General features: G+C 45.4%; 1 protein-coding gene across 1 annotated transcript in view; it reads right to left on the reverse strand.

The window, feature by feature from the left end:
* Nucleotides 1–5,094, reverse strand: part of L3mbtl4 (L3MBTL histone methyl-lysine binding protein 4) — a 469,587-nt gene extending 464,493 nt beyond the window's left edge. Inside the window, exon 1 of the mRNA XM_074070308.1 lies at nucleotides 4,993–5,094. The gene's annotated coding sequence lies outside the window, so the exon portion shown is untranslated. The remainder of the gene's footprint in view (nucleotides 1–4,992) is intronic.
* Between the last annotated feature and the right edge of the window lie 2,238 nt (nucleotides 5,095–7,332).

Below are 7,332 nucleotides of genomic sequence, written 5' to 3' on the forward strand. Positions count from 1 at the left end.
GACAAATAGTCATGCTAAGTTTTCAAAGTGAAGGAAATGAAAGGGAGCTCAGACTCTGCGAGTTTCCTTTTACTACCTGCTTCACTCAGTTTCTTTTGGCATTCAAACCAAACCTGGATTTAAGTCTTAACCCCAAATGCCAAACAGCACCAAACCAATGTACCATACATGTTCAAATTAGATCACCAAAGCTAAGGGCAGAATACAAGCTCACAGATGAGCTAGACTTTGAACTGGTACCAGTGCCCACCTGGATCCACATATACAGACCCAGAATCATGGCAATAATCTACTCCTTGGCTTTCATTTAAAAAGAAATCATAATAACCAAAACCAATTTTTAAAATGCTGGCATGCAAGGAAGTCCCATTTTTAAGCCTAATGTATTCACAAAAGAACCATCCATGAAGAATAAACAATGGTTTTTAACTCAGGGAGTCAGAGGATTCTAGTGTCAGGATCAGTATAACAATGCCGTGTAGGGGAAAGACAGTAAAAAATTAATCTAAGTGACACTTGCAGTAGTTTTAGCACTTACTGGTCAGGACTGAAAATGCTACCACCAAGACTGCTCAATGGCATCTCCTAAGACTGCATACATTTGGGTGCACAGACTGGCTGTCTAAATTCAGGAGAGCCTTTAGGTGTGGTAGGAACTAAGCAGAACACCAAAACTCCACAGTTGCAGAAACAGGAAAAAGCCTGCGTCTGCCAAAATCTAAATCCATGCGTCTGCACAGTGCTGCAAACTTGACACACTTCACAAACACACCGAGTTGTCATCACTGAAACCTGTAGCCACTGAGGTTCCCACTGGGAAAACATCAAACCCAAGTTACCAGGTGTCCCCAATGTTCTGCATCTCCAAAATCCACCCAGTTTCTCAGGCTAGAGACCAAAGAAGTAATCCCGGCTTATTTCTTCTAATCCATCAGCAATTCTGTAAATTCTACCTGCAAAACACTCCTGGAGTCCCTCCGTTTCCACTCTGCCCCAAGCACTGTCTCCCATGGTCTTGCCACCTACACACACTCTGCAGAGGGCAGCGAGAGGGAGACTCTGCCAACATAAAACAGATCATGTCAAGGTCCTGCTCCAATCTGCAAAGCCTTGCCATGGCAAAAGAAAGGTGTAGTCCTCAACATGGCCATCGCGGGCTTCATGCTGGGCCCTGACTAGCACCCCAGCACTCTCCTCTCAATCCATTCCCTCCTGCCTCAAGGACTCTTATTCATTCCCCAACCTTCCTGCTGGGGACTTCATCCCCACCTGGCTAGTGGCCTCTAAGGCTCCACAAACACAGACGAGACCCTCTTGTTGGTCTTTCTCAGAGGATACTTCAAGTGTGACTTACACAGTTAACAATCTGAGTGATCTGCTGGTATTGGTATCTGTGCCCTCACTAGACCTACCTCCATGAAGGCAGGACACTCATCTGTAGAGTCACAGCACACAACTGACAGTGTGCTCATCTAAGTTTCTTAACTCATTCCCCTTCAAAAAAAAAATTTTTTTTAATTAAACAAAATAAACAGGCACCAGTGGCTAAAGCCTATAATCCTAGCTTCTTAGGGGGCAGAGATCAGAAGGATCGCAGTTTGAAGCCAGGCTGGGCAAATAGTTCATGAGACCTATCTCAAAAAAACACATCACAAAGAACTGGAGGAGTGACTCAAAGTGCTGGCCCTGAGTTCAAACCCCAGCACCAAAAAACATAAAAAAAACAGCAGTAGGTCAATAGTGGTTTAATCTTAAAAACTAGTGCATATCAAAACTGTGAATGTGAAGTGTTGTGCCAGGTGCAGTGGTTCAGGCCTACAGTCCCAGTTACTCAGGAGACACAGACAGAAGAGTCACTTGAACCCAACCTGGGCAACATAGCAAGACCCTATCTATGAAATGTTCTTTAAAAATTAAGTGTTATACAGTCTGTCCCTCTCATTAAATACATTCTCTCTAGCCAGGTAACAAAACGAAGAAAAGTGATGGATGCACCGTTGCTCCCTCACCCACAGCACCCACCAGGTACTTTCCAAACAACTTACTATTTAACTAATTGTGGCAGCAACCACACTTTATCATTTAACATTCTAACATCCATCTTCAAGCAGGATGCACAAACTTTCTCCAAAACACTTTACACATGAGTTCAAATCAACACAAAATGAAAAGTTCAGCAGTAACACTGAGCATGGACCCCCTTTGGATAACAGCCTCCCAAATATTACACACAGGCCAGAGAACAAAACAACTCTAGTGGGCTCAGAGTAAAGGTTTCATTTCTGCATAGCCACCATGGAAGATCATGTGTACTTGCAACATAAAACAAGAATAAATTCTCCTAAAGCACTATTCTAAAAGTAGGTAAGTAAAATAATGCAAACGCTTAAACGAAAGATGATTTTGTGTGGGTGAATGAATTAAAAGAGTTTCAATTCTCCCAAGTATTTCCTAATCATTGTCATGCCTAAGTATAATATAATCCCAATATTCATCCTGCTTGCTCAAAGTGCCCTTCTGAAGAATGTGGATAGCATAACTTCTTTCTTAATGAACCTAAATAGTTTTCTTCACTTGGAGGTATGCTCCTACAATAAACTATTCTCAGGTTATTTTCATCAATGCTACAAAGATGAAAATGCTTTGTAAACTACAAATAAAAGGAGGCCATCTATATTCCAAAAGCATAAAGAAAAGCATTATAACATTTCACACTGGGGCTTTACAGAACACTGAGTTCAACTCTTCCCAGCCAAGTTCAACTACATCTCACTCTGTGTTCTTCATCAGCAACTAAGACCTAGCGTGATGTTCCCTCCACTGGCATTCCTGTTGCGAGGATCCCTGGTTTTCCTCTGCATCTGACCAACTCTTACTTTCTCTATGACCCTGGGTGTGGCCCACAGTCACCAAACTGTTCTTTTCTCCCTCTGCTGATCTATTCACCCTGTCGCATGCTTTTTATTGTCACCCCTACATTTAACTGCTGAGTATTTCCTCACTGGCCTTCTCTTGGCTCAATGTCAGCTTCTTTCTCTAGTGAAGAGTCGCTGTCACCTTCGATAGCTCTCAATTCACCAAGCCTGGCTCTCCTGATAATTCCCCCAGTTAACCAGCACCAACAGTCTTTCCTAATTAAAATTATCAGAAGAATGAATGCTAATCTTGTGATTTTCAATCTGTTCTTTGGCTCTAGAGGGGAACCTAGACACACTGGAAGAAAAGACAGAGGGGCAAAAAGATTTGGGCTCTTCTGCCTCTGTAGTGGGCAGCTGGTGATTCCTATGCAGCCCCAGCAAGAACTCCAGCCTTTCCATCTGTGTATCTTCCTTCATAATTACGCTGATCTTCCTAACTGCTCTTTGATCACCCTGTGCCTTTGCTCACCTATGCGTTCAGTCCTGTGAATATCTTTTGAACGTGCACTTAACCACGTGTCAAGTATGAAACCAGGCACTGGAGGCTTAGTGCATATTACTAAAGATGAATTTAAGATATAAATCACTTGGGTACTGCAATGAAGTATGTAGATGGTACTGCTCACTTAAGATTCTTGTGAAGAACTTTACACCAATTTCTCCTTAAAGTGAATGTTAAGACAGTACCTAAACTTCCCTTAATTCTGTCTTCACCAGATTACCATCCCACCAATACCCTTTCTTATGAAATGGATTGAGAACTTATTGTAGAGGTAGATCAAGTTGAATACTTCTTTTGACCCCAAAAGTGCCCAGCAACGTGCTAATTCCATGACTCCATAGTCAAGAACTGCATGCAATGCAAACTGACCAATGTTGCCTCACACTGGAGAGCATCTCTTAGCAGCAGTTTTAAGCTCAGCTCCTTTCCAGTTCAACAATTACATATCAAATCAGTATAAGATAATCCAACCCATCTGGATGCTCCAAAATCACTCCTCCTTCCATCCTTTGTTCCAGCTATACAGCATCATAAAGTTGGCAGTTTTTGCATCTTTTATATCATCAAGCACCAAGAATAAACTCCACTTCACCATCACCTGTTTGCCATTTTAACCTTTTATGGTCAAGGGGACTAGAAAACACTACAAGACCCCACTCCACTTATTTTAGCCAAGGACTGACACAGGAGCCTGCCACAGCACCCTCCTGAACACTTCCCAGCTGTGGGATCCAGGAAGCAGTGCACCAAAAAGTCTTGGTGGAGCCTCAATGTGAGAGTCCCTACCTGCCTTCATCTGGCCACCACACACAAAAGTCTCAACCATAACCTGGCCTTGAGGGCTTTGGCACATTAACAATGTCCCTCTAAGTAGATAAAGGCACATACAAAATAGGGCACGACTAAGGGAGATCTAAGGCAGGGGACAAACACCCCAGGAGTTCTCCAACCTCCAGAAAAATGCTTGCACCAATCCCGCAGGTTAACTGCAGCGCCTCCCAGGTGCGCCTCACCCTGAGCACGCTGACCCCAGAAGGCCAGGGGAGCAGGCTAGGGCGACAGTGGCTCGCGCAGCAGGTCCAATGCTGGGCAGGCTACTTAGGGACTGTCCCGCATCGGCGGGGCGTCAGCCCGGCACCGTCCAGGGCTGCGTCTGTACAGGACGATGGGGAACGCGAAGCAATGAGGACACCCGGCCCTCCAGGGCCCAAAGGTCACGAAGACAAACGCCCCCGCCGGGTGCCGGTTGCCTGGAGGTGGGGGGAGGGAAGGAAGGGAGTGCTCCGCGCACAGCCATCGCCGGGTCCCTTGTCCCTGGGACGCCCACCGGCTGACCACGCCTGACCCCGGAGGGGCTCTGCGGCGGCCGCGCCCGTCCGAAGTGGGGACAAATGGGACAGCGCCCCGTGCCGGGAGCCCTAGGTGAAGGAGGAAAACCAGAACCGGACTGGCTGAGGTGAGTCCCAACCGCCGCCCGAGCCTCGCTACGGGAGCCGTGTACGCCGCCCGCGGCGGTCCCGCGGCTCGGACCCCACGCGGGCTCCCGCCCACCCGTATGGGCGTCCTGCTTACCCCGAGCGGAGCGGCCCGGCCGGCACCACGCGGTACAGCGGGCGAGCCGGAGCGCCGAGGATCTACCCCCGAGGCTGCGGCGCGCGGTCCGCGCGCTGCCCGACGGGAGGGGCAAGAAGGAGCGCGCGCAGGGGGGACGTGGGAAAAGCCCCCGCCCCGCCCCCGCCCCCGCCCGCGCGCGCGCGCATGCTCCCGCCGCACCTGCCTCGGGGCAGGCGCCGCTCTCCCCACCCTGGCTTCTGAGAAGGATTCCCCGAAATCTTGGCGACTTCCCGCCTGACACCCCCGCCCCCTCAGAGGCTTCCCAGGGCGCTCACCCCGCTTCATCCCAAATCTCTTCATCCCTGTTCTCTCCCCTCTGGATCCCTCTCTCCTGCTACTCCATCCCATTTGCAACCTCCTGGGATGTCCCCTTCCTGATCAAGGCTTTGGCACACACACCTACTGGAAACCAATTCAAAATAAAATACTCTTCACGTGGGTTGAAGAAAGGGTTACTGCCCTAACCTTGTCCTGGAGTGGAGAAGGACCAAGAAACTAGTCAGTTCCTGTCCTCAGGGAACTAGCTCACAGTCCTTCTGACAAACTTCACCTTTCAAACCTGTCAGACATCTTTGCCGCTGGCTTCGGAAGGAACTTATTAAATCATTTATTTTGGTTTGTGGTTGCTAGCAAATGAAGACTACTTTTGTTAACTTTCAAATGAAATTTTCTCTCATAGGAGTGTCTCATAGATAAACTTGTATATGCGAATAATAGCTAAAAGGTATTAGTTTCTTGTTTTCAGCAAGAAATTTAGTGATTTAACTTGACCAACAATAGGAACATCACAAATGATCTTTTCGGTTTGTGGTTGATTTCTATAAATTAGGACTGAAAACTTACTAGATTGGTCATTTGTTAGAAACAAAATGTACAGCTGAGAGTGTGGTTGAGCACTTGCCTAGGCAGTGTGAGGCCCTGAGTTCAAACACCAGTATGGAAGAGGAGGGAAAGAAAGGGAAAAGGTGTAATGTTGCTGTTAAAGAGAAAAAAATTAAACTGCTTTGTTAATGCAGTTTTTAAATTAGGAACAATGATCATAAAAATTTGTAAGTGAAAAACATATACTCAAACTGTGCCTTGTGCTAAGAAAAAGATTTGAGGCAAAAAAGGAGAGAGGGGAAGCAAAAAGCAGCAGGTTGGAGAGGAAAACAATAAAATAGACCTTTGTGATGTACTGTGCTTGTTTTAATCCTATTTTGACATGACTGGGCTAAGAATGCATTTTTGCCAACAACAAGCACTCCTGAAGGTACCACCTTTAGATACATGCTCACCTGACTGCATGAAATTAGAGTGGGAGCCAGTGGAGAAGGTGGATGGAATTCCCCTTTCCTGCTGCTCACAGAAATACAGATGGCAGGCTGTTGTTCTTTTGTTATTGTTTAGTCAGTTGCTTCAGTCCTAAAGTATAACCCCCAATCCTTCCCAGCGGTGTTTATTTATCATTCCAGGTCCTAGGTCTCAATGATAAGAACATCAAAATGTTTCCAGCACCGAAAGAGTTAAAGGAACTTCTGGTTCTACCTATATCATCCAGGAAAATCGAAGAAAATTGGATTGAAATCCTAACAGGGTGAGTTTACTTCACCTTGTCTTCACTTTTTTTGAAACAAATTATTGCAAATGTAACATGTTTATGGATTATATTTGACTTAAGTTTATGAAAGCAAAAGCACTGTTTTCATGGGCTATATTTAAAAAAAAGAAAAGGGCACACCAATAAAACAGATAAGACAGGCAGGAAACTCCATCCAGGATTACTTAAAGGTAAATGCATAGGTGCACAGAGCTGTCAACACGATATGATTATATTCAAAGGAGTTGACATCTGCTTTAAAACTACAGTGTTATTCGAATTTTATGGAAATATAAGCAGGAACGAATTAGTACACTTCTTACAGAAGTTTTTCAAGCTACTGTAGTAAATCTCTTTCATTGATCAGCTGCAGATTAAAATGAAATGGACACATTGATTATTGTAATTTACCAATGGTCCTTGGGAGCAAAGAGGTTTAGAACACTGAGATTACTAGGTGTTTTCCTTTCTTAATTCAGTTAAATCTAACAAACTCCTAATGCAAGGCTGCTGTTGACCAGATAGATAAGAGTGGTTTATTATTGGGATAGGACACATTGGTGGCATGGTTAGCACAGAACAACCCTAAACCGGAAGTCATCAAGATGCAACCGAGTCACAGCCTCTGTAATTTGTCTTTGTTCACCTAGTCAAATGAAACCTCCCTACCTGCTAACAGTGGTCAGGGAACTCTTTGCTTTTAAGTTTTACTAAACTTG

The sequence above is a fragment of the Castor canadensis genome, chromosome 4 (genome assembly GCF_047511655.1).
Source record: "Castor canadensis chromosome 4, mCasCan1.hap1v2, whole genome shotgun sequence".
Lineage (NCBI taxonomy): Eukaryota > Metazoa > Chordata > Mammalia > Rodentia > Castoridae > Castor > Castor canadensis.